The following is a 26412-nucleotide window of genomic DNA, read 5'->3' as shown; positions in this document are numbered from 1 at the left end:
ATCAGGCGGCCTTGAGCCATGACATGCCCCCTCAACAAGTGTCGAATCATGATTACTGATATGCCTCAATTCTTGCACCAGCCACCTTATTCAGCATTAATTGTAGGACGATCTAACCTAACTGCATCCAACTTACTTTCCAAGTTTGTTTCACCAACTTGAAAGTAGGGGGGCTTACTTTTATGGGGAAAAGTGGGCCGACTCATAGGAGCAGGTCAAACTAAGACCTGACACGACCCAATGGGCTAATGACAACGAAGAAGCTGACCATCTGATTAACGACTAAGGTCAGCATGAAGGTCGGCGCAATGGTCCGCATGAAGGTCAGCACAGCCCTCAACAGACTCTCCAAAAGATGACTTAGAGAGGCCATCAGGCCTTATGAAGAAGTTAAAGGCTATAGAAATTGGACATCATAAAGACTTTTGAATGGTCTGGTCGGTAGATGAGGCCGACCTTCTTATAGCTCGACCGGAACGCCCTTTTACACTGTGGCTTTTGCCAGCCGACCTTAACCGACGATTAGACAACCATGCCTCAGTTCCTGGGTGCAGCCTGACCTAATCTAAAGGAAGATCTGTCCGATCTCTTCTCCAAGGATCGCTGGAACTAACTCGCGATCAGTTAGGGAGTCTGAGATCTCCATCGAGGATCCCGAGAGATCTTCTATATGTTAAGAATTCTAATCTGTTTACAACACACACCTACTAAAGAATGAAGTTCCTTCTACGCTACTACCTCTCCTCAACTATAAATAGAAGCACCTCTAATGGTGAAAGGTACTTACACATAGTCCTTATCGATGAACCACTTCTACAAGACCCAGATTCCTGACTTTGGCAACGGAGGGTCCCTGCACTAGCCAGGGTCTTCTTTGTTTTGTTCTTTGTGCAAGTACCCAAGGGTCCAAGAAGGGTTAACTAGAAAACTGCATCAGCAAGTACAATTCGAGTGCACCAATAATCAGGCCGAGTAAGAGGCTATTGTAAGTGCTATGTTGTATATCAAGCACCTTGTGTTGTCAAATTTTGTAGTAACAAACCACTTTGGAATGATGGACTTATTCATGATGGAAAGTTCACCTTCAAGTGACCTTCGAGTGATGGAAAGTTCACCTTCATACAAAGATGTGTTACAAGCCATGAAGACTGTTCTATCTACATCAACTTCATGTCCAACATCAACTTCAAGTTCAAGACCAAGTTCAATTACATATTCAAGTTCTAGACCAAGTTCAAGTGCTACTTCAAATGCAAGATCAATTTTAAGTACACTTCATAGTCAAGAAAAAAATCAAGTTTCAAGTTTACAAGTTGAAGCTTCAAATACTTCAAGAAGAAGATCTACCGGATCTACCAAAGCTATAAGTTTAATGTTCAACATTTCAAGTATAAATGACCCTAAAAAGACCTTAGGTTTAGGTCATTCATATTGCACATTTAATTTGGGTAATTGTGCTTATTATAGGCTTTGCTTCGACTAGTCCTAGTCAATGTTCGACTAGTACAGGCTCTGACTCGACTAGTCTAGAGTTTTTCTCGACCAGTCCAGATTTAAATTCAAAATTTTAAAATTTTCTAGTAAGTCCTTAACCAGCCGAGCACCTTGTTCAACCGATCATGGAGACTAGCTTGACCAGTCGAGCCGGGCTTAACTCGAACTCTAGCAAACATTTTGAGCCCCACTCAACTAGTCGATTGTCATGCTCGACCAGTGGAGCAAGCTACTCGACTAGTCGAGGGGCAGTTTTATCTGATCGCGCTAGAATTTTTGAAATTTGGTTGCTCCTAGGACCAGTCGAGGCTGACCTTAGACCAGTCAAGGGAACCGTTTTATAGCCTATAAATAGAGGACTTTTCTCAGCTTTTTTCATTCATTCCAAGCCAAATCAAGCCACCACTCTGAGAGATAAGTCCCCGTGATTGTTAAGCTATTGTACGGTAATTTAAGATTCTTTTTATAGATTTTTGATTTCTAATTTCTTGATCTCTTGCTACTTCAATCTGATTTGATAAAAGGAAATTCTGATTTACCCCTTTTGAGATCCAAGAAATTGAATCAAAGTAGCCTAAGGTTAGATTAATATAAAATTCATTTAGACCTAGAACCTTTCCATTTGTGTGATTGAACATTGGACATCTTCATCTTCAAAGAAGTGGTTCTACTGGGCTACATCAAAAGAGAATCTTCATATAAGTATTTGATTTACAGCTTTTGTTTTTTGAGATTGCCCGAAAATCTCTATTGTGGTTTTGACTGAGATAGCTAGAAAATCTTAGCATGGGGTTTTTAATTGTGGTAGCCCATTGAAAACACAATTGTAAAGGTTTTTAGGTAAACCTTAGAAAACTTTCTTTCATAGTGAAAGCCAATATCACGTGGGTTGTGATTATTGGGAGTGGAGTAGTTCTGGTTGTTTTAGAACAGTTGGTGTACACACCAAACCACTAAAATTCTTGGAGTTTGGTGGATGATGATATATGTGATTTATGTGTGGTGAATGCTTATATTTATTTCATGTACTTGTGGTGAATGTTGTAATAGTTAGATTTGTTTCTATTACTTCTTGCATTAGTTTGAGTTTTTTATCCTTACTGAGTTCAAGAAATCAGGTTGTCCTACCATAAACTTTAGTTTTTGGTGTAAGGTTGTCCTTTGAACAACATTTGTATCAACCTCTCAATACTATTGTAATTGAGGTTGTTATTTGTTTCAACTATCTGCATTTATATTCCGCATTTATTTTTTTATTTAGCATAGTCCTATTCACCCCCCCCCCCCCCCCTCTAGGACTGAGAGCTCGCCCTTTTTTGCTATGATAATCAGCCTAGAATTGTTAATAGAGTTGGGTGCACGAAGTGTGACGATTATGGGTGATTCGCAACTGGTGATAAACCAAATGGCAAGATTCTTCAAATGTACCATCTCAACACTTTTACCATATTGCACCTTGGCATCCTAGATCCTGGATGGCTTCAACAAAGTAGAATTAATGCACATTACTCGAGATTACAATATGGATGCCAATGAAATGGCACAGTTGGCCGCATGGCTGGATATCTTGAAAGGATCGCCCGAAAGAATGGTCACAGTCCAAAGGAGGTCTTTGCCTTCAGTCTTCGAAAGAGAAGTTATTATGGAGATATGCTTGGTTGAAATAGAAGAAGAAGACGGGAGAGCTCATCTTATGGGTTAACTTCAAAGCCCATAGACTAAAGTCAACAGGGACTTGAGGAGATTGGCATATATGTTTTGTCCTGGGTTAATCCCTAAAAGAATAGCATAGGTGTTTTGTCTTGGATTAATCCCTAAAGACTGACACAGGTGCTCTGCCTTGGGTTAATCCTTAAAAAATCAGCACATGTGTCCTACCTTGATTAATTCATAAAAGATTAGTACATGTGCTCTACCTTGGGTTAATTCTTAAAAGATCAACACGTGTTATGCTTTGGGTTAATCCCTAAAAAATCAGCACGGGTGCTTTGCCCTGAATTGTTCCTAAAAGATTAGCATGGTTGTTCTACTTTGGATTGTTCCTAAAGCATCAGTGCAAGTACTCTAATCTAGATTGTTCTTAAAAGATCACCACTTATACGTTGTCCTAAATTATTCCCAAAAGATCGATTACACGGGTGCTCTGCCCTGGAGTTGTCCTGAAAGTATATTCATGGATGCTCTGCCTTGGATTACTCCTAAGATTATAGAAGGAATTAATATTATTGAGTTTTAATTCACAAGCATTATATTCATCATTTTATAATTATTTGAGAATTGCATTGTATGTTCCATGATTAATGCTTTATGATTCATGTATATAGTGTGTTTATGTATCTTAGATTAAAGTTACAAATCACAATAGCAGAGTATGATATAATCTCATTGGGTTGTTATGCTCACCCCAATTTAAACAGTTTTATAGGGTGCAGAGTTTGGGCATGAAGTGAAGCAGAGTGGAGATCCAATCATCTATCTAGCCAATTTTTCCAGTTGTATTAAAAAAAGTATATTAGAAAACTTGAAGAGAGTCTAAATTATTATAATAATATTGAATATTTAATAAATGTATAATTTGATGTTATGCAATTCGATGATACTATGGTTGGTAATGATTAAATTATAGATCATGACTTGGGATTCGAAGTCAGGTCTGGCCAACTTGAATACCAGATTTCGGGGCGTGACAGCTATGGGCCTTTTACCCATGGGCTTGACTTAGTCAAGGCCCACTACCAAAAGGTGGTGGTAATGTGTAAAAAGAGGTCAATGGTGTCCTCCTTTGGTCTTTGGTCAAACCTCCACTTTATTGCCATGTATGTGCATATATAGGAGGTGAATGCGCACTCACTCACGAGGATTCACACATTCGCAAGCTTGTGTGGGTGTAGAAGTGCGGTCACAAATGTATAGATGGCCATGGTGCGCGCACATGTAGTTCCAAGCAACTCAGGGAAAGCTCGGTTCATTACACCATGCTAAACAATGGAAAAGGAAAAGGGTTTCCTTTGATTTGACAACTTTTATTGTTTGGATAGCAAAGAAAATGATGGATTTTACTGAGCTATAATTATGCCTTTCTATAATTTAAATTCTAAAAGAAAGAAACTAGGGGGCTGTTGTGAGAGGAATATGTTTCTATCAAACACAACCTCTAAAATTAAAATACATGTTTCAATAGTATTCATGAAAATTATCATTAAATAATTATTACTTTTTCTTTCCATGGATACATGAAATTCAAAGGAAAGAAAGAACATGTAGAAGGTTTTCCATTGATGTGACATTTTAGAATATTTATATAACAAAGAAAATGGAGGATTCTACATAGAAATTATTGCAATTTATAGTATGTGAATGCTGGAAATCGGTGCCCTTTTATCCATTTTTTATCCATTTTTTTAGGTGTATGGGTTGATTTGGATTGATGTAATAGACTTGAAGTCGCCATTAGCCAATTAGCTCAATATTCCACAATCAGCTAAAACCTGCAGAATCTATAAAATCCAAAGAATCCAGAGACTCTATTCTTTCAAGTTGACCATTGATCTATGACCTGGGAATGTATTAGGCACCCTCTCTACTCAAATGGTTATACAGTCTCTACTTTGTGTAGTAAGCTGATCTTAGGGGATACAATGATAGGATGTAAAGCATTAAAATGAAGCTAGGCAGATTTGGATTTCTATCATGACAGGGTCTAAAATTCTGGCAAGCCATAGAGTATACATCCAAAGAATGTCTAGAGAAAATAGGAGATTAAGAGCAAATGTGATGACACTAAACTATTATGCAAGAGGACTAGGCTACCACGAGTTTCTGATGTGGCAGGATCAGGAATTCCAGCAAGTCATGGAGCATACATTCAATGGCTACCTGGATAAGTAAAAGGGAAGTGATGATGTGATTGATGAAGTATGAATGTGAGTGATGATGAGATGATCTTCGGCTTGCACTTAAAATGGCTTGGATGTTTGGGTGCACCATGATGGGAATGATTGATCTAAGTAGGACTGGGAGGCTAAGAGATGGTTGAAGGAGGTTAGGGGGGGGGGGGGCTCAAAAAGATGGGAGATTAAGATCTCAAGCTCTCTCTCTCTCTCTCTCTCTCTCTCATTCCCTAGGTGGGTGCTTGCTTTGTTGTTGGTTGGTGGTGAAATGAAGAGAGGAGGGGAGTATTTATAGCCCCTTAGGATGGTAGTTATGTAATTTAGCGGATTATGAAGGATGAATGATGATGTAGCAGCCTAGTATTGGTGAGGGGGAGGGAGATGCCATGTGACACTTCCTAATGGGTTAAAGGGCTTAATAAAAAGGTAAATAGTAGGAATTCTACGGGTTAAGTGGGACCCAACAAAGTTTTCTTCTAAGGGAGCAACAGCTGTAGCTCCGGGCGCATTTTTTGAGAGGGCCATAATTTTATTTTTTTTTAGAGATAACAGAAATTTCATTAAAAGAGAGGAAAGAAACCAAGAGAGGATTAGCCAGCTGAGATAGCGAACCGATTACCCTCCAAATAGTAGTAGATTACAACCCTTTAGGTTAACCACATTGGAAGCCCATTCAAGAATATACCTATGAACTCTACTAAGTATGGAGCCCACCAAACTAGATACATCGTTAAAAACCCTCCCATTTCTTTCTTCCCACACTGACCACCACATAGCCAAAATGGCCATTCTCAAGACCGTGGATGTTTGGTTACCTAGAGAAGCACCATGCCAAGCTTTTAACAATCGGTTTGTCAAGTTTGGAAAAGACTAAGAGACACCAAAGGAGAGTAAGATTGCTGACCAGACATTGCTGATAAAGGGGCAACGAATAAAGAGGTGATCCACCGATTCTTCGTCAGCAATACAGTAGTGGCAGATGTTAGTAATTATCATTCCTAGTTTCCTCAAGTTATCAACTGTAAGAACCTTGCCTTTTTCGACTAACCAGCTGAAGAATGCAATCTTAGAAGGAACTTTATATTTCCACAATTTATCAGACAAGGACTTTCCTACACCATCTGCTTTCCTATCCATGAAACTGTATAAGGACTTCACCGAGAATGAACCTTTTTTATCTGATCACCAAAGGAGCCTATCTGCACAACTCTGGACATGATTGCAACTGCTGATATGGCCAAGAAGAGCTGCAAAATCTTCTATCTCCCAGTCATGGAGGTTCCTTCTGCAGGGAGGGTTCCAAACGATATCATTTCCAAGGGAGGAATAGTAATCAGTGACTGATATGGATCGATCCGGAGCAAGCTGATAGATACTCAAAAATTCTTCTTTGATAGCGACTTCTCCCACCCAAATATCTTCCCAGAAACGAGTATTATCACCTTTACATATGGAATATCTAATGCCTTTGAGGGGGCGGTAATTGGATTATCACTGGCGGTAATCCAATTATCACCTCCATCTATTTACTTCCACAGTTTAGCCAAAGGGCTCGTATGGGCCCAAAGGGTGGCTAAAGGCCCAGGCTTTGAAGATTTGGCTTGGGTATGGCTCAGCTTGGGTAATGGCTTGGGTGTAGCTTAGCTTGGATAATGGTTTGACTTCAATTAGGGTTAGGCTTAGGTGTGGAAATGACTGATGTTTTAGGTTGGATGTATCGTTTAGGCTTTGTTCCTAAAGATCATCCATGCTTCATCAAGTTGCTAGCCTGGGTAGGGTATCTACAACCAAGTCAACCCTCATGTCACTCACACCCATCACCCACCCATCACCTCTCTTACAACCATCCTCTCTCTCCCTTTCTCTACTCACTTTCCCAAGCAACAAGGGAAGTGGACATCCAAGCATTTTCAAGCTTCAAGAGAGCCAAGTGTGGCCCACTTCCTACCCCTCTCATCTCCCATCTCAACCCTCCAACCTTCATCAACCTCCATCCAAGAGAGAGCCAAGGAGTTTGGCATTCCATCAGACTAAGAAGATCCAATGGTGGGTGTTTATAGGACTAGATTTGTGGTTTTAATGATGGGCCAAGTGGGGCCTACCGATTGATTGTATGGATCTCACTTTGGACCCTAAGTGTGGCCAATGGCCCATCATGATTCTAATGATCATTCCATGATGGGGCCATTCTCCATGGACCCCATCATAATGTTTATTTTCCTAGTATGAAGAGGTCCTCTAGACCTTACATTTAGTGGTGGAGAAGGGATTTCTACCCTTGAATTATATGATTGAAGGCCCGCATGTGATGGGGCCCATTGATGTATGTGTTGTATGATTAAGGGGGAGCTCATAGTGGCAGAGCTCCTCCCCGCCTCACGTCTCTCTCTCTCTCTCTCTCTTATGATGGAGTGTGGCCCACCTGATCTAGTCAATCCATGTGTTGGACCCCACCTTGCTGCCTGTTCATTGGGACAGGCCTGAATGTAGGAAAAACACAAATATCAGTTTGGTCCAAACTGTGGTGAGCCACTACGTGGACCCACCTTGATGTATCTATTATGCCACCACCGTCCAAAGGCAGGGACGGTGGGGCCAGATGGCACGTGTGTGCCATCCACACCATCCATCATGGGACAGTGTTGGATGCACTGACCAGCCCAATTGGGACTAGTTGTGATGTTTGTGTTGTATATCTATGTTGTCCACACATGTGGACCCTACCTTGATGTATGTATCCGATCCACATTGTCCACCCTATTTCCCAGCTCATTTTAGGCGTTGAGCTGAAAAATGAAGCTAATCTAAATCTCAAGCAAGCCACATCATAGAAAACAGTGATATGTAGTGTTAACATCTGTTAGGGCCCACTGCGATGTTTCTATACGTCAAAACATATCGAATATTGGGCTCATTGGACCCATCACGAGCCATAGAATCCGACAAACTAAGTGGATCGTCCTGATGTGGGCCCCACCTATGAAAAACTACACAAACAAAAAAATAAAAAAATAGGTGACGTTGCTGCTGCTAACGTCCAGAGGACGCTGTAGTGAGTAGCGTCCTGCTACTTGTAAAATGGGTAGGGACCATGGGCCCCACCATAGGCTCTACATGATGTATGTTGCACATCAACACCATGCATTTGATGTGTCCCCTTTAGGAATTGGGATTCCCCCAAAAATCAGTCATTCTCGGAACTCAGGTGGTCCACACTACATGAAGCAGCGGGGGTATTGAACGTCTACCATTGAAACCCTTTTTGGGTTACAAAAGTTTTGGACAATCATGAAATTTGTTTTTCCTCTTAATTTAGGTCTTTGTGACCTTATCAACTGATGGGATGGAAAATAAATGTTATGGTGGGCCTCACGTGGGACCCACCTGTAAAGATGATTGGCTGGTGTATGCGTACACCAGTTATATAGTTGTTGTAATGACGTCCCAAGTTTTGCGGGTCCCACGTATGATATATGTGTTATCCACACCATCCATATGCCGGACAGGTGGGCCCACCTTGATGTGTATATTACATTCACACCGTCCAACTGTCTGGACGGTGGAATGCCACCATGATGTATGTGTTTTAGCCATGCCGTCCAGCGGCTATGGGGCTCACATGAAGTATATTTCAACCGTCCATTTGTTAGATGAGCTCGTCTTAAAGCTTAAGAATAAAAATGAGACAAATCTACCCATCAGATGGACCACACTACAAAAACCAATGGAGGATTGAACACCCGCCATTGAAACTTGTTTGGGGTTCTAGAAGTTTTGGATCAATATGATGTTTGTTTTCCTCTTAATTCAGGTCTTTGTGACCTTATGAACAGATTTGGAAAATAAACGTTAGGGTGGGCCCTGGAATTTTTAAACAGTGAAAATCATTATCTCCACTACTAGTTGTCGTATGGTCCAGATGATCTTTCGATATGATTCATTTTTGGGAATGTATGAGGCCCATGTGATGTGGCCCACTTGATGTATATGAGGCCCATTAGTGCGGCCCATGGATGCGACCCACTTGATGTATATGAGGCCCATTGGTGCGGCCCATGTGATGTGGCTCACTTGATGTATATGAGGCCCATTGGTTCGGACCATGTGATGTGGCTCACTTGATGTATATGAGGCCCATTGTGATGGATTTGAGGCCCATGGGATTGAGGCCGAATGTGATGTATATATGAACCATGAGTGAGGCCCAATGAGACATATGTGAGGCCTTTGTGTAGGGCCGAATGTGATTATATGAGGTCTATTGTGATGTGTGATTCCACCATGATGTATGTAATGATGTTTATGGCGGGCCATGCCTTGGGAGCAATGATGGTTTGATGTCCACATTATAAAAGCAATGATGGTTAAATATCCACATTGTAACTCTCCCTAGGGCCTATTGTTAGGCCCATTCTCATCTTTCTTTAGTGGGCTAAACCCAAACCGTTGGACCCCCATTAATGAAGATACTTTCCACCATCCTCTCAAGTGGACCCCGCCTTAGGATATACGATATGCTAGTACCTTGAATAGGTTATGATAGTCTAACACGGACCAGTCGATATAGACTTCTATATATTTAGCGGGCGTATTGTTCAGCCCTTACTCTTGTAAGTAGCATACTCATTAAGGCCGATCATTGCCTGCTATATCTGATAATCATGCTAGTTTACTTAGTCTAGTAGGACACTTTGAGAATATGCTTAGTATAGCAACATACTACATGCCTATATCCATCATTTGTATGCCTATTATAAGGAGTGTTTGATCATAGCATACGTCGTTGGGCTAAGACATTTATGAGACTCCTTATGAGACAGTGCCCCACATGATCGCGCGGTACACACAGGATTAATGCATGACTGGATTATGTGACTCATGCATCTTGCACTGTGTGTTATGATTATTGTATGCCCTAGCGACATAAGGGTTGTAGCCTTCGCAGGTATAGCATGGGTGGCGGGATTGGATACCAAAAATCTTTTCTCTACATGGGGTGTTTAGATGCCCCTAGGTGAAATTCCCTAAACCCTTATGGTACTAGGAGGTCACTCCAACGTCTAGACCGAGTGGATGCATGAGTGCTAAGTGCTGATATCAGGAGGCCGTGCTTCCCACTGTGTCATGGTCGGTTGAAAGGCGGTGCGGCCTTACCAGCTCGAGAGGAGGGGGCAACGCTAGGCTGAGTTTGACCAGCTCGAGGAATAGGTCCGCTATCGCCGAGCCAAGCCCGATATTGGCAGGAAGATAGTGAAGTCTCTTCCACTCACCTTGATGAGTGCGATGTGGCGGCAATATGGTTTGGAGTGTACTAGATCCTAGTGATTATCTAGAGAGATCTGTACTGATATATGATGCCCCAAAGATGAGTTGGTTTAATATGTGGATTGGTATGCTTGAGCTGCATCTTGCACATAACATTGGCTATGTAGGCCTTGCATTGCATCGCATAGGCTTAGTGTGGCCGACATCATTCATGCCTTGCTTCGCATAGCCTTGGTACGACTAATGGTATTCATGGACTCGCTAGTATATTCTTCATTACTCTAATATTGCATACTTGCATTGCTACCTTGCGCACACACTTTCACCACCCTCTAAGCTTTCTATAAGCTTATGCACGATGATGCATGCAGGTGATGCTAGGTCATAGTTGAGTAGGAGCAGGAGTATGCCGCGGAACTTCTGGAGTTTCTATCAATATTATCTTTATATTTGCCTTCATGCACATTGTACTTAAAGTTTTGATTATAGTGGATATGTGGTGATGTTTCTGGTTGTTATTGTTTGTGGGTTATGCTTATGGTTATGCTTCTTACGAGATAAATGTATGTCTAAAATCCTCCTTATAGGATCCCAGGATCGGAATCTGGCGTATGGGCATTGGAAGCAGAGGATGGGGTACTACGGAGGCTGTCGGCGCCGGATTCAGTGATCGGGAATTGGGAGTCACTGGAGGGCGCCTGCCTCTTCCGGTCTCTCTTTTGATCACGGTCACTCTGCGCGCAGGCCCACACAGTCCATAGTTCTGGGCCCTTCATACAACATCCTCAAAAGTCGGGAGCTCATGCCCAACAACACGGCCTCGGAGACCATAATGTAAGCCATTCTTGAAACAGTAGGCCTTTCGCCCCTCATCATCAACCAAGTATGGCACGAACCTCGATAGTTCCATGAAACATGCCTCATATTGGGACACTGTCATGTCTCCCTGGACCAAAGTCTTAAACTCCAATGCGCACTGGTGCCGCACATGCTCGGGAAAGAACTTCCGTCGAACCGGTCTATAAAGTTCTCTTAGGTCCACTCAAAATCGGCCGCTGCCACTTTAGTGACTGATGCCCACTGGTGCTCAGTTTGCTCTGGAGAAGAAATACAGCTAACGGGACCCGCTGCTGGGTCGTACATCTCATAGTGTCAAAAATCTTCTTCACCTCAGAGCGCCATATCTCTGATGCAGTAGGGTCTGGCTCACCCCAGAAGCATGGGGAATCATGTTGTTGGAAGTCTCGAAGAAGGTCGCTCGCACGCTCCTGGTCTACCTGGGCTGGCGTAACAATGGGACGCTTTCCCTACCCCTAAAGGATAGTGGTCATAGCCTACAACATCTGCTGAAGCTGATCTTCAGTCACGGATGCTGTCGAGGCTGCGCTAGACTCAAACAGGGGAGCGGGAGTTGCTCGGGTCGCTTGGGCACCTTGGGTGCCTCGCTTAGGCGACATGGTCTATAGAAAAGAACAAAGGCACCTATCAGCCTTGAGATCCTTCAAAGGCCCAGACGTTAGGGAACTAAACTAGAAAATTACGCATTCGAGACCTAATCATCCTAAGCTCATAGCATATATGTGATGTTTTTTTAGGTTATTCCCAAGTTATGCTCTGATACCAACTTCTATCACGCCCCAAACTCAGAAACTGGGCTCACGAAAATTCCAGGATTGGAATCTGGCGTATGAGAGTTAGAAGCCGAGGATGGGGTACTACGGAGGTTGTCAGCACCGGATTCGGCGATCGAAAATTTTGTGAGCCCGGTTTCTGAGTTTGGGGCATGACAATTATGGTCTGGACTTGTTGCTTGCCATAGTATCATTATTAGCTTACTGTTTATAAAAGAGATAACTTACACATATCATGAGGGTTTGAGGAAAATGTTGTGATTGTCCCTATGCTTTTTACGACATTACGGGCCACAAATCACAACCCTTTCACATCGGATCGATGATAGCATCAAAGAGTAAATCTGAAAAGTAGTACCCCCAGTGCTTGGTGGCCTTACGTGGATCCCCTTACTGTCTGGATCTGTGATGTTCCTTTGCTACGTGATCACCATAGGAGTACTTATTTCATTTGATCGTTAAAGTGGTTAGCTACCCTATGCTTTCTGCAGCCTTACGGGGAACTTACTATGCCGACTTGGACTCAATCATACTTTCTAAGCATCCAGACTAGGTATGTGCGGGTAACCTTTTTTCCATGCAGCCTTCTGATTTTGATACATCGGATACAACTGATCTTTCACACTCTTTTAAAATGGTTACTCTGATCAGGGTTAAATCGAGTTCACCATCACCATCACTTGCATTTAACTTCATCGTTGCACGATCGTCCTGTCATTAAAGTCCGGGACAATTGTGACTATATTGCGTACATATTCGATGACTCCTGGAGAAACCGGAAGATGTTGGATCTTATTTTGTTATTGCACTGGATGCCACTGAGAGGTATATAAGACCTCCTAGTGCCTTAGATATCGAGCGCTATTTATTTGAAAATTTTTGTTTTGCAAACTATCCCACATTAGGGGCTACTCTCCCTAGGGATTTTATTACAACGGTTTTCTGGAAAATTTTCCTATGCCGTCGAAAAGATCTGTCCGATCTCGTAGGAGGGCGTCGTCATTTGGTTTTTACTTTGGCCTTCAATTTTTGTGGATTTTGAATAAGTCTGGTCCTTCTCCACTATAGATAGTGGAGATGATCAAGGCTAGTTTTTATTGGGAATGATTTTTTGAGATTTTCTTAAAAGGTCCCTACCTGTAGATTAATGATCCGTAGGGTTTTTATTGCAAACATTTGTCTAAAATATGTCTAGACAGTTCTGTTGCCTCCACTAGGGGTTTCATGGGATTTTTTACTGATCTGGTTTTTATTGGAACTGTACAAAATATCGATTTTATTGAAAAATGTATTTTTCTAATTTTTTGAAAAGGATTCGATCCGTCATTTCACACTCTCTCAGTTGCGATCGAGATTAGCTCTGTTGGGAATACATATTTTTTCTTTTTCAAGATGATCCGATCTGTCATTTCACAATCCAACGGTTGTGATCGAGATCAGTTTTTATTAAAATATTTTTACAATTTTTTTTTATTTTCTCTCTTTTCTTTTTCTCGAATTTTCTCTCTTTTTTCTCTTGAATTTTCTCCTTTTTTTTCTTTTTCTCCCCTTTTTTCTATTTTTCTCTCTTTTTTTTTCTTTTTCTCCCCTTTTTTATTTTTTTCCCTTTTTTTAAAAAAAAAAAATTCTCTCATTTCCTTCTCTCCTTTTTTTTCCCCTTTTTCTCTCCTTCAATCTTCCACAGATTCCCAATTTCTCGCGAGATTTTTTCATCTCATGAAAATCTCACCTTTCTTTTCCCTTTTTTGTTTTTATTACTCATTGGTTATTCCTCTTCCATCATACCACTAAGAGCAACCAAAGAATCTAGATGAGTACATACTAGACTAGGGGTAGTCTTGCTCTCTTTTGTCCTTTCTTTCTATGACATATTATGTACTGAACTCTTTTTCATGAAATCTTCCTTTGCTTGTATTACTCTTGTGTTCATATTAGGGCTGAAAGTCGAGGGGATTGGGTCGAGTTGGTGCCCAACCCTAGCCTAACCCAACCCAACCCAACCTCGGGTTGGGATTGGGTTGGGAATTCTCAACCTAATCCCAACCCAAGTGGGCTCGGGCGGGTTGGTTGGGTGGATATGTGCTAATATTTTCATTATTACATTAGTCTATTATATTTTCAATACATGTCTTGTTTTTTGTACCTATGATTTTATTAATTATATACGTAGTTATTTATTGTAAAGAAGTTCATTTTTTCTAAACAAACAAACTAAAATATAGGACTACTCCTCCTTTCAAAGTCATGTTGTGTAACAACACGTGAACCAATGAAACCCGATGTCATTAGAATTTCCTGTGCCTTCAACAAAGATGATTCGCACTTAATTATAATAAATAAGGAACCTATATATCGATCAGGTTTGGGTCGGGTCAGGCAACCCGAGACCTCAACCCGAGCCCGACCCAAGTTTTATTGGGTTGGTGTTTATATAGCCCAAGCCCGAGACCAAACCTAATACATCCTGCCCAAGCCCAACCCAATGTCGGGTCAGTTGGGTTGAACCCATCTAAATTTCAACCCTAGTTCAAATTCTGTTAATGGGCCTTTGGTGGGCCCATGATGATCGTACTACTCAATAATCCTTTCTTCTCACGAAAATAGTTCATTTCATCTTTTGATTGTCAGGGGAGGATTGTTGGCAAATTTCGGCTTACTAGGTGCTAGAGCGGTAATTGGATTACTTCTTGCCACATCATCCCATTGACGGTTGACTTTTCAACAACATTTTCGTGTGCAGAGGGAAGGGGGCACATTTGTTAAGATGGTGCGGTAATCGGATTACTATCGGCGGTAATTGGATTACCGCCTCTCATCAGCTTTTATTCCAGTTGTCAGGGTTTTCTTCCCCAGAACCTGAAATCGCTCCCTACCTCATCCATGTTCTACTGTCCCATTCGAACATTCATCTTCATCTTCTTTCTCCACCATTCTTCTCCTTCATTTGTCCTCCTATTTCATTATCTTCTTCCTTTTGTCCTTTTCCATGGCTGATGGTGAAGGTAACTCTTGTTGGCCCCCGAATGTTGGAGTTTTTGAGATCCATTATTAAGGGTAACGAAGCATCTTGTAGCCCTTTTCATGGAGAGATTGTGGGAAGGTAAAGCCTCTTTATAAGTGAAACCATTAATGGGGGTTTGGTGGAGCCTTTTGATGAAGTGAATGCCATTAATGAGGGAGCTCCAACCACCATTAATGGAGGAGGGATGGGTATTGAAGAGGTGTTGGGTGATGGATTTGAGGATGAATGGGTGGTTGATGGTGTAGATGAGTCCATACCTGGTGGGTCATTGGGTAATGAGTTTTAGGATTTTGGAGGGCCGATCATTGGGAGCTTTGGCATGGGCGAGACATTGGACGATATGGATATGGAGATGATGGCAATGGGTGGTCAGGATTTTTTTGGTGGAAAGATGTCCATGATATGTGGCATGGATTTGGGTGGTGGGCTGGCTATGATGGGTGGTATGAATTGTAACATCCCGAATTTTCACAGCCAGAGTTTGTACTCGTGCCCGAGGAAATCGAGTGTTAATAATGTGAAACTTGGACGCTTTAAAAATCGCACCATATTTTTTTCATTTAGATCACATCCAGTTACATTCATGAAGGTAACTATTCACGAGAATAAAATCAACTGCCACTACTATTAAAAGAATTTAATTATACATCAAGTGCCCTCTCTATGGGAGTTTAATTACATTATTAGAGCTCACAGCGGAAGTATAAAACTAAATCTGAACTTGTCTTCTTCATTCTTTCAACATGATCTTCCTTAGGGATAATGTTCACTACGTCTTCAATCTGTACATCACTTGCATAATCTGTACGGATGGGAGAGGGTCAATGCCCTACTCATAGTGAAGGTTATCCTTTAAGATTAACAATAATTCAAGAGATTCATGACAGGTAAATTAAGGGTCTGATACGTCCCGTGCTCCACTAACACGAGGGTATCAGCATGTGCAAACAACCTACATGAGATGCATGCCTAGCAAAGTATGTGGAGCTCGTCATACGTTGTGATCATCACAATGTGGAATACAATTTATAAATAACTCGCTCGACCCACAGTCTCACTATACGGATATTCGCTGGCATGGCCAACGCTACCATGGATTTACGAGAACTCCCTAAGGTGCACAACACATGGGCTGGGTGAATTATGTGCAACAATTTATTCATGAAGCGACTATTTGTGACATCCAATCCCGAAGTGATATGACACTGCGTTTATGAATTACACACATCGATTTGTGCACCACTACCCGAAGGCTCAAGGACTTATGTACCCCAAAAGGGTCTCTGCCCAGAGCGCATTACGTCCATGATAGAATATTTAAATCACTAGTTGTGGTACATCTTACACATCACTTGCACTTATAAAGAATATAAATTGAATCATAAAAAATATAACTAAATATGAATCATAACGATATCAACTGAATTATGGAAGTTCTGGAATAGTAAGACACATGCCCAAGCCGTAAAGATAGACGGCACGAGGCCAAAATAATAAAGAGAAGAGCGACAAAGGTCAACTCAACCCAAGTGGCAATGGCCAATCATAATCAGAGATGAGTGACAATGGTCAACTCTATAATACGGAGAGTGGCAGTAGCCAATTCAAATAAAGAGACGAGTGGTAGAGCCAACTAAATAAATTTGATAAGGCGGGGTAAGGCTTGTATCCATGGCCTCACATAAATTCAGAGAAATCCCTTATAATTGACATGATGTCATAATCCCAGCAGGGCCAATAATTGTAATGATAACAACTGAATCAATTGATAGGATAATTCCCAGAAAAATATAAACATGGAAGGCGGAGCAATTCGCATCATTAAAGATATGAAAAGGCAGGATAATTCACATCGTAAAAGGCATGAAAGAGGCCATAATTGATGGTGAAACATAAAATAGCATGGAAGATTCAAAGTGATATGTAAAAGGCTAAATAAAGTACATGTAAAGGCCATATCATATTCATGAAGGCACGCATAAAAGCAGGATGAATTTAACGGCTTAAATTAATGTAAGCTCAACGGATAAAACCCTCACCTTTAATATTCATTTCTTCCTTAAATGTGAGTATGCATTATAGGTTTGGAAATTTAGCATGGGTTTGCGTCTTAACCCTGCAATTTCAACGAGAGCGGCTTCCTTATCTCTCTCTTATCTTCCTTCTTTCTTTTCCTTCCTCTCTCTTTTCTTTATCTTTTCTTTTCTTTCTTTCTTTCTTTTCTGGCCACTGTTTGGATGACACTTCTCCTTGTGGCGTGCCCTCAATTTCTCTCTCTCTCTCTCTCTCTCTCTCTCTCTCTCTCTCTCTCTCTCCCCCCCCCCCCCCATTTCTCTCTTTTTCTTCATTTTATTCCTACAACGGTGAGAATAAAGGGTCTTATATAGTGGAACAGCCTCTTTGGAAGGTTCCTTGCAAAATCCTGATGCACGGCATGCCATTACGTTACTACATTCGCAACAAGAAGGATCGGCGATAGAAAGGTCTCCAGCCCGCCGCCTTATGTGAAGTATTTCCCAAACGTCCTCCATGGATCTGGTCGAAATCCCCCAAGGGAGGCTTTGAACGGTCTAGATTGTAGATGGGCTTAATGGGTGGGACACAATTCCCTCGTTTCACAGTGACTGTTAATTTTCCCATGGACTGGTGGAGTGCGCAAAGAGTGGTACAAACTCTCTCTGATCACGTGCCCTTGGTCGAATTCGAGGGTTTGAACAAATGAACGGTTCAGATCACCTGCTTTGGTGACCATGGTGGCCCACCACTCATCCTAATGGATGGTCGTCCGCACAGGCACACGTGAGGAGAGAGAGTCCAAGAAGGACTCATTTTTCATTGGGTCAAGCAATCTTGACCGGGCCCCCGGGTCTAGTGCACGTCTAGTGCATGCATAGGACGTGCGCATGCATCGCCAGTGGGGTCCACTGGAGGGTCATTTGTGAAATCCACACTGACTATTCATCTTCCCATCTAGTATAAGGGTTGATCCCAAATTGGAAGTACTTCCATAGATTAGGCAGGCCCAAATCAATGTTTACGACATTTTCCTCAGTTTTGGCCGCTTCTATGATGATCTAGGGGCTGAAATTTGACATGTATGGTTGATTTATGATACATAGGCTTGGTATAAATTTTCACATTAAACGGATAGTGAGAACCATGTGATCTAGAATTTAGGGGGCTAGGTCAATGGCATTTTTGTAATTATTACTGATCTGTGAGTTTTGGAAAATCCAATGGCTCCACATAGTTCTAGGAACATTTCTAAGAAATTCTTATAAAAGAATATATATATCTAAATCATTACAGATAGGGAGTTACTCGTCATGTCATTCATCATGGGAAAGTACTCACATCAAATCACGTGATGAATGGTCTTGTCTTGAAATCAATTGTCAGATGGTTAGATCTATTGAATGAATGTAATTCCTAATGGTTATATTTTTGTCAGGGTGAGGATGTAAGGCTAGGATTGTCGGATTGGTATCGTACACATGCACATATAAGTTAATTTCTAGGTAACGCTCGAGAACTTTCAATACTCGGGTATTGAAATGTTCAGGGCATTACATGAATTTCTTTGGAGACAATGGGATGGCTGTGATGGATGGTATGGGTTTGGGTGATGGGTGGTATGGATTTAGGTGATGGTGGCAGGGCCGCTATGATGGGTGACATGGATCTAAGTGGTGGGCTGGCTATGATGGTTGATGTGGATTTATTCGAATGTGATGGCTATGATTGTTGGAGGTGGGGATGTGGATACGATGGATGAGGTGATGATTTTGGATGGCCTAAATGGAGTGGTACCTGAGGCGGGTGGCGTTTTGGTGGACCCTTATGTGGTGATTATGTCGATCAATGGTCTAGATCATTTTGGAGATGGTGGGATGGCCATGATGGGTGGTGCCCCCACTTGTCCTTCTTGAAAATAAAATCCATCATAACATTTGAAAGGTTAGACCTTTTTAACTTTGTGGTTTGTGATTTCGGAAGAACTCTAGCACATGCGATACAAAAATGAGAGAATTAGCTAAGAAACGGGGGAGTTAGAGTGTAACATCCTGGATTTTCACGGCCAGAGTTTATACTTGTGCCCAAGAAAACCAGGTATTAATAATTGAATGAATTAGATGCTTTAAAAATCAGACCATAATTTTTTTTTAGATCACAGCTCATTACATTTATGAAGGTAACTATTCACGAGAATAAAATTTACTGTATTTATTATTTCATCAGAGTAGAAGATTTCAATAAATTACCAAATGCCCTTTCAATGGGAGCTTATTACATTATCAAGTTTGTAGCGAAAATATAAAAGTAAATTATAAAACTATCTTCTTATTCATTTAGTAAAATCTTTCATACGGAGATGGTCCTCTAAGTCTTCAATCTATGCATCGCCTGCATCATTTGTACGCTTGAAGAGGGCCAATATCCTACTCATAGTGATGGCTATTGTAACGCCCTGAAATTCAGGGGTCGAGCAAAGCTCTACTCCCAAGTTCCAACGCATCACTTATGCAAGATGGAAAATGATGTTCAGATGTCGTCCATTAGCAATATAGTAAACATGAGTGGGATTATACTAAAACAACATATCATACTCCAGAGTTAATGTAATTTGGCAAGCAAAAGACTGAAATATATACATTTAATTATGAAAACGTTTCACAAATTTTGGAGTATGAGGATGAAACTGGGCTAAATATAGACATGTGTTGTTTCTAACCATATAAATGCAGGAAGTAGATATGTTCAACTAAACAAGTATCCCAGTAGTCCCTGCGCATCGGTATGAGATCTATATAGATCCGCCTGATAGTTGAACGTAGGAGAACTCTTCCTCCTCTCCTACAAAGTCCAACTCTAGTGTATAGACCTTGACATCACCTACATCTAAACCAGAATCTGGGTGGTATTTAAAACACTGTCCTAAGTGGGAATGAGTAGCTAATTCAGTGGAACTATAAAGTAAAGGTTAACATGTTATCATTTCAGTCAAGCATTAATGATAAAGCAGTACAACAATCATGTCCTAAGTATACTTGTTAATATAGGGATGATATGCTATAATGATGCATGCCCTCGCCTGCACTCCCTCAGCGACATCATCTCACGGTCGCGCATGCAACACTCCCACTGTGCTCAACTCCATCGCCAAAGGCACATGCAATGTGGTGCATGTGTGTGTTAGCCAAGTTCTTAATTAGACCTATTCATATAGCAGGTTTGGGAAGCTAAGGTACGTCCCCTTATATATTTACCTAAACAATGATCCATCTAGGGTCGTCAATCCTTGTTAATCACATACGATATGCAAGTTCGAGAGTTTACACTCTAGGTCGCTATGAGAGGCTCGTCACCGTCAGCGTAGGCCTATTTTGTACTCAAGGTCACACCATCAAAGCCCTACCAACTAGCAGTCTATTTTCGAAGGCTCATCACCAACCCGACTAGGGACCACAACCATGCTGCGCCGGGGTAGGCCCACAGCTCGAATACAGTGTCTCATACCACCGTACTCAGCTCACGAGTTTTGGGTTGCTGACTAGTCACTACGGGGAGGCTCGTCACCCCAACGTAGGCCTACAGGTCGACCACGGTGTCCCATACCACCATGCTCAGCTCATGAGTCTTAGCGGATTGTGGTACCTGGTTAAAATGGGCTTTTACATTGGTAAGTGGTACCATAGATTCAAGCAGTAGCGTTCATACATGATAAACAATAGGTCAATCGGTTTATTAAACAAGTTTGACTGGTATGAGTGTACGTTGAATTAATCGATATGGTACCACTGTCGACAATCATCGTATGACTCGAATTCACCGAACGCATCAAATGTGGCGAGACTAATTCGTCCACTCAAATAGAAATTGTTACCGATTACTTGGACTATATAGTAGTCCCTATCATACTCAAATGCAGCATGTGGATACATGTGATAATCATATAAACATTTAACAAACAATCCAAGTACAACACTCATTTGAGCATTACATCAAACATATTGAACATGTTACCGAACATTGTAATTCATCCATAAATTACATAATTGAAATTAAGGTTACATGAAGGAATTTATACATATAGTTAAAGTAATTGAGAATCCTATCTCAACACCCTTAATAAATTTAAATCATCGGGCAATTTCTCATTCAGACATATTATTAAACACTTAGACTACACATTTCTAAATACATATACTAGATTAGTTACAACATGAACTGCAGCAATTTCCCACACAACATAGGTTATAAAACATATAAAAACATGGATCTAAGATTAGAAATCATGACAAGCATAATTCACCATTTCATGTTCATTCAAGCATTTCAGCAAACACATGGAATGCATTTTGTATACAACCTAGTTTACACATATATGATATATTGAAAACGTTGTAACTAAGATCATATGGCAGCAATCAAGTCAGACATAAATCATTAGCGGACATTGAAAGCCTTGAAAACCATAACCTAAATGTTTATAGTCCGCACCTTTCGCCGGTACGCCGATTACAAACTCGATTCGAACCCTACGTCTTTGTCTACGGCATAACGGCTACCTAAATTACGAAAGAGGTTAGCTATTTTATTGATTCTTCTACTTGAATTCCTAAAACAAGATTAGGGTTAGGATTCCTTACCCAAATCGAAGTTGGAGACGATCGTGAAGCGATGTGGAAGGGTGAATCGAGGCATGAAGTTGTGGTAGAGAATCCCAGCAACGATCTCCTACTCTTTCTCTTCTCTCCTCACACTTTTCTCCTCTTTTCTCTCTTCTCTCTCCTAGGGTTTGGAGCAAATTCATATGTGAGAGAGAAGGGGTGGGTTAAGGATCTTATATAGGCCCAAAACTAGTTCAAATGTCCGAGGGCCATGGTATACTTAGGTTATAGCCAAAGGGATGATAAACGGGGCCCATTTGGAGGTCCATTACTCACCTACGACATAGGGTAAGTTCCCTGGCAATGGATCTAGGCCTGGTTAAGATTTCGGTCTGATCGGATTTGTGGATCAACCGTAGAGGACCAATTTCAGTTCAACGGCTATCGTCGCTTGATTAGGGCCATAAGTACACTGACCTGTGTAGGAAAATTTTCCTGATCTAAGGGTGTAGTTGGGTCAGAATCTGACGGTCTAAAACTTTAAATTTTGCCTCCAAGCGAACGGCTCAAATCACTCAAATCTGAGTTCATTTTCTAAAGATATTCGCGTTTCCCACACACTTCGCTCCGGACTCAAGTTGTGCATTTCTAGATACTATTTGGACTTGTTTCCCGCAATGGTTGTCAAGCCCAGTAAGATGGTCATAACCTTATAGTTTCGCGGTCATCGGACTTTCGACACACGGTCCAAGTCCAATACGGAGTTCCAATGTGCTCCTGTGAGCAACTAGGTTTTGAGATTGCTCCTAGGTTTTTAAGTAATGTTGAGTTAATGATTTTAATGGTTTTGAGTCTTGTAGTTTGTATAGAAAGTGGTTCAAGCCAAATCCATTGATTGTTTAATTTAGTACTTAACTACGTGTCGCCCAATTACAACAGAATAGGTTGATTTATCAAAATCACCTATTTATTTTGTCAGATTCTATAAGACTAATGGCCCAAAACCCATTTTTATTTACATATTTACTATTATAGTAAATTTAAGTTTAAGTATTGTTCTCCATCATTTAAATGTTAGGATTAGCGTCTACTATGAAAGTACTTAGAAAAATGTAAAGAATAAGGTGGTGAAAGGTGAGATTTATGAAGGAAATGGGTTGAAAAGGGATTTTAAACTTTGGGATTGAGTTCTGAGAAGTTAATAAGGTGTTATGATTGACCCATTACCTAAGGACGTCTAACTCCAGGTTGGCAAAAATCCAGGACGTTATAATTTACCCCCCTTAAAAATAATTTCGTCCCCGAAATTAGCTAAGGGTAATAAGTAAAGATTTTATTATTCCTTTTGCCTAAGTTTTATTGATTCAAGTTTATATGCATGGCAGGGTATATACTATCTATGCTAGTCTGGCTCACTTTAGTCTACCCTCCTTAAAACTTTTTCGCCCTGAAATTGGCTAAGGCTCTTATTGGGTCTGTATTTAACGAGCGCATTTAGGGATAAAGTGACCTTGGCTATTTGTAATTCAGCTCGTACCCATTGTTAGGCCTATTCTTTAATATGAATTGGTTTAATACTCAAACCCTAATTGTTTTCCTTCAATGAGTTCATTATTGACATTTTAAGGAAGATTCAAATCCTATTTAGTGACCTAAACTTACGTGTAACCTGGATCAATTTCCTTCGATCCTGGGCCAATGGGCTATTAGCTTACCTCCGTTGTGCCTATGAGTGGGTAGACAAGTGTACCTACTTAACCGGACTGAGTTTATAACTTTTCTACCCCCCTTAAAAAAAATTTACTCTTAAGGCTCAAGAATCTACATCCCGATCCCTATGTCGGAATAAGGTGTAACTTAGGACCTATCCTTGACATGAAATGGGAAACGACCTCTCAATACATTAGTCTTCCTTCCATCAATGATGTGTACTATAACAGTGGTACCTATGGTCATAGAAAGGAGCTAAAAATGATGGGTGTTGTGGTTGATTTCAGGGACGGGTGTGAGTGTGTAGCAAGATGCCTAATTCTACCAAAGAAGGACTTTTGCCACGGTCCCGACTTACCTAAGGAATTTTGGCAAAATAGGTTAACAGGCAGACTATCTTTCTAGGTTCATATGCATAATATGTATACTAAAATGGTCTGTGATTTGGGACCTAATTCCTAACTGTCTATTGCCCATTTGAGAAATTTCTTAGGCCAAAAAAAAATCTCTATTGGTTATATATTCTTAACACTTCTCAAAGATGAAGTAATAAACTTTTCGTTGTAAGTAGTCAGGCCAACACAGAAGGAAAGTTGTGTAGTGGGTCTGAGCCGGATACATAGACCTTCTGCCTAGTCTATGACAGAAAATTTGTCGTAGCAGTTCTTAATCATAGTTGATCCCGATCTTCTATTTAATCAGAGCATTAAGTTCATTGGTAACTATTAGGATTTAGAATTCGATTCAAATTGTGAATACTTCGCTTATATATAGTTCCTCTACTCTGTGTTCCCGATCGTAATAAGTCCTTGGGAAGGCAATTCTAAGGGGTGTGTTGACTTGACCTAACGTTCAATCCGAGGGATATATAAGTTTTCTCTGAGCGTGACTAGTTTCTAAGTCAAAACAACTTTCCTAAGAGTTATTAAAGAAGCATATAAGTATCAAGGGGATCCAACGAAAGAATGAGGTCTCACTCCAACCTAATCAAGCCGACTAACTAAGTCTATCATTCAATTATCTTAGCATAATCAATCTTTTACATTCCTTAGTATAACCAGTAGCCTAGTCTTAATTAAGGACTAGCGGTAATCCAATAGTTGTAATCTAAGGTCTACGCTCATACGCTAGGTGATTTCATAGCATTTCTAATATAAGAAATTATTTTATCGCTTAGGGTCAAAAGTTTTCTAATTAGAATTGAGTTGCCCGAACTGAATTTAACTGTGTTCGAGCACTTCACATATGCCCATACCAGCTAGAGAGGTCCTAGGGTTCACGTTATTAATTTCTTGGGTCTTCTATACTGTCAGATTTTATATAATCCTCATTCCCAAGGTCCTAGGGTAGTTCTATACCCTTTTCTGGCACTTTCAGTTAGTATATTATTTTAATTATTTTCCTGGTAGTTCGTCATCAAGTCTACTTCATCTCCATCAAATTTCATTAGATTTCGTGTTGTAGATAAATTCTAAAAATTATAAAAGCAGCAGCTGTCCAAACTAACGATTTTCAGAAAGTTGTCACAATGACGTATATTTATCTATATTAAAAATTTTATTATATTTTATGAAACTAGAATTATCAAGCTTCAATCTAGATTTTGAATCACCTAAATCGAATTTATAACGAGGGAGATATGACTTTTTGAAGTTGGACGAAAGTTGGAGAAAACGGGCCGCCCGGCTCGCTGGACCCCGAGGTCTTTCGGTAAGCGCGATTCCATCGCGGTCCACTGGACCCTGAGGCGATGGCTCACCCTGGGGTGATGGCATCCCCCCCCCCCCCCTCGAGGTGCCGAAAATGTGTGGGACCCATGTTGGGTCCGCCTAATTTGCATACTTTGGGCCCCCGAGCCCGTTTGATGTGGTTTTGGGTTCCATCTCCCGTATATTTATATTTTCTGGGTCCTTTGAGTGTCGAATACGTCGAATTATTGTCTAAACCCATCGATTGATGGTCTAGAAAGGAATTGGGATCATCTCACATGATCAAAGGTGCATACGGGTCAGACTTCAACTGTCAATTTCGCCCGTCGGCGAAACTTGGAATTCTAATGTGGTTTTTAGATTCCATCACCCCCTCCTAAGTCAAAGTGCATCAGAATACGTTGTGTTACCATAATCCATGTCTAATTTAATACAAATCATGCTCTGATACCATCTTGTAACGCCCTAAAATTCAGGGGTCGAGCAAAGCTCTACTCTCGAGTTCCAACGCATCACTTATGCAACATGGATAATGACGTTTAGATGTCATCCATTAGCAATACAGTAAACATGAGTGGGATTATACTAAAACAGCATATCATACTCCAGAGTTAATGTAATTTGGCAAGCGATGGACCTTGTATACATCTCATTAGGCCTTAACCCATGGGCCTCAAATGCATCTAATGGGCCGTATCACATGGGCTATATATATATATATATATATATATATATATATATATATATATATATATATATATATATATGTTGTTTGGATAGCAAGGTTTCTATGTGTTTAACTAAACAAGTATCTTAGTAGTCCCTGCACATTGGTATGAGATCTACATAGATCCGCCCGATAGTTGAACGTAGGAGAACTCTTCCTCCTCGCCTACAAAGTCCAACTCTACGGTATAGATCTCGTCATCACCTACATCTAAACCCGAGTCTAGGTGGTGTTTAAAACACCGTCCCAAGTGGGAATGAGTAGCTAATCAGTGGAACTATAAAGTGAAGGTTAACATGTTATCAATTCAGTCAAGCAGCAATAATACAGCAGTACAACAATCATGTCTAAAG

This window comes from Magnolia sinica, chromosome 16, assembly GCF_029962835.1.
Source record: "Magnolia sinica isolate HGM2019 chromosome 16, MsV1, whole genome shotgun sequence".
Lineage (NCBI taxonomy): Eukaryota > Viridiplantae > Streptophyta > Magnoliopsida > Magnoliales > Magnoliaceae > Magnolia > Magnolia sinica.
This window is presented reverse-complemented; position numbering follows the sequence as displayed.